This window comes from Oryx dammah, unplaced genomic scaffold (assembly GCF_014754425.2).
Source record: "Oryx dammah isolate SB20612 unplaced genomic scaffold, SCBI_Odam_1.1 HiC_scaffold_13, whole genome shotgun sequence".
Lineage (NCBI taxonomy): Eukaryota > Metazoa > Chordata > Mammalia > Artiodactyla > Bovidae > Oryx > Oryx dammah.
In genome coordinates, this window is record NW_024070197.1 from 18,980,528 (window position 1) to 18,983,157 (window position 2,630).

The following is a 2,630-nucleotide window of genomic DNA, read 5'->3' on the forward strand; positions in this document are numbered from 1 at the left end:
CAAAGTCGAGAGCAGGATCTGAAAAGCATCCTTCCGGCAGCCCAACCATTCCATCCACAGATTTATACCCAAAGAAATGTGTACATATATTCACCAAAAGATGTGCTAGAACAGCGGGCCAGTTTCATGAAGACAATTTTTCCATGAACTTGGGCAAGGGGAGGGGTTGGTTTGGGAATGATTCAAGTGCATTACCTTTACTGTGCACTTTATTTCTATTATTATTACATCAGCTTCATTTCAGATCATCAGGTATTAGATCCCAGAGGTTGGGGATCCTTGTACTAGAATATTCATAGCAACTTGATTCCTAAGAACCCAGATTGGAAACTATCCAAATGCCCATAAAGAGTAGAATGCCAGAATACACTGGGTGTGTATTCACCCAATGAGTTCAGTTGGAAAAGATCTGAGCTGTACCTTTCTGATACGTGCACTTTTCAGTGATGCATTAGTTGCTCAGTCATGTCTGACTCTTTGTGACCCCATGGACGGTAGCCTGCCAGGCTCCTCTGTCCACAGGATTTCCCAGGCAAGAATACTGGAGCCGGTAGCCATTCCCTTCTCCAGGGGATATTCCCAACCCAGGGCTCAAACCTGGGTCCTCCTGGATTGCAGGCAGATTCTTTGAGTCACGGTAGACCTATCATACTTCAATACATTGTTTTTAAAACTCAAAGATTACCCTCTGGTGCTTCCACTGCGTGGAATGTGGATTCAATCCCTGGTTGGGCAACTAAGATCGAGCATGCCTCGTGGTGCAGCCAAAAAGTTAAAAAAAAAAAAAAAAGAAGAGAGAACTTGAGATCCCTGGTGGTCCAGTGGCTAAGACTCCTCGCTCCCAAGGCAGGGGTCCAGGTTCAATCCCTGGTCAGGGAGTTAGATCCCACATGCTGAAACTAAGAGTTAGCATGCCACAATCAAAGATCCTGCATACACAATGAAGACTGATGATCTTGAGGGCCACAGCTAAGACCTAGTGCACCAGATAAGTAAATAAATTAATACTTTAAAATGTCAAAGGTTCCCTTTAGGAAACAAAAACCACACACACACACACACACACACACATACACACACACACATGCTTACCTTTCCTTCAATTTATTAAGCCTTGGCTCCTCCATGCATGCTGACCTTTCCTTCAGTTTATTAGGCCTTGGCCCCTCCAGCCACTTTCTGCTCCATACCATCTGTGGCCACCTGTGCACATTATAAACACTCCACAGCAGCTGGAGGCAGCCTTCAGTCTTCCTAGGGTGTCACACTTTTTCTTATAGTTGTTAGTTCCTGGAATCCATGTTTTTCTCTCCCTTTTTGTTTTAGGGGAGAAGTGACAGAGAACATATCTGATTTAAAAAATAGGAACACAGGTTACAAATTTCCAGTTTCACCATCAACATGAACCCACTTGTTTTGACTATCTATACATTCCCTGGTGGCTCAGTTGGTAAAGAATCTGCCTGCCATTGTATAAGACCCAGGTTTGATCCCTGGGTCTGGAAGATTCCCCGGAGAAGAAAATGGCAACCTACTCCAGTGTTCTTGCCTGGGAAATCCCATGGACAGAGGAGCCTGCTGGCTACAGTCCATGGGGTTGCAAAGAATCGGACACAACTGAGCAACTAACACTTCCACAACAACTTTCAAAACATACACAAACACACCTTGCTTGCCACTGTTTTGTCTCCTTTCTGTCTTGTATTTTGAGATGTTTTAATTTTTGTTGGGTTAGTTCCGGGACTTCCTATGGTATGATAGATGAGTGGTTAACTTAAATCCTGGATAAAATAAAAAGATTTTGTAATCGGAACACATGAACAATCTTACTAGGGATCATATTTTTGTGTCACTGTCTCAATGGTCTGTAGCCATTTTCTCAAGTTCATGCTCAGTGATGGCAGTAAGTCTGGTGCCAGCCTAATTTTCTCTCCTTTTTTTAAAAAAAAATTTTTTTTAGGCCCCATCTCAAGGCTTTCAGGATCTTAGTTCCTCAACCAGGGATTGAACCTGTGCCCTCTGTAGTGGAAGTGTGGAATCCTAACCATTGGATCACCAGGGAATTCCCTGTTTCTCTCCATTTAAGTAACTGTCTAGGACTTCCAGGGATGTTTGTCTTACTCTTAGAATTCAGGAATTTCACCAGAACAAGCCTAGGAGTGTGTGTGTGTATGTGTGTGTTTGTGTGTGTGTGTGCACGTGTGAATGTGTTGTGCACTGTTCTGTCAGAAACTTTGTGAATTCTTTCCATGAACAGTATTTTGTCCAGCTTGGGAAAATTGTATCTTATTATTACCTTGTTACTTCCTTTCTTTTTCTGAAGATTCCTACCTAATATCTATTAGATCTCCTGGACCTTTTAAATAATTTTTTTCTTGTGTTGTTGTTTTCTTGTTTTTCTCTGAATTAAATTTTCTATTTAATTATATGGACCAACAAATTAGTTGTTTATTTCGATTCTGCCCAGGTGGCACTAGTGGTAAAGAACCAATGCAGGAGACATAATAGACTTGGGTTCAAATCCCTGGGTAGAGAAGATCCCCTGGAAGAGGAAATGGCAACCTATTCCAGTATTCTTGCTTGGAGAATCCCATGGGCAGAGGAGCCTGGTGGGCTATAGTCCATAGCAT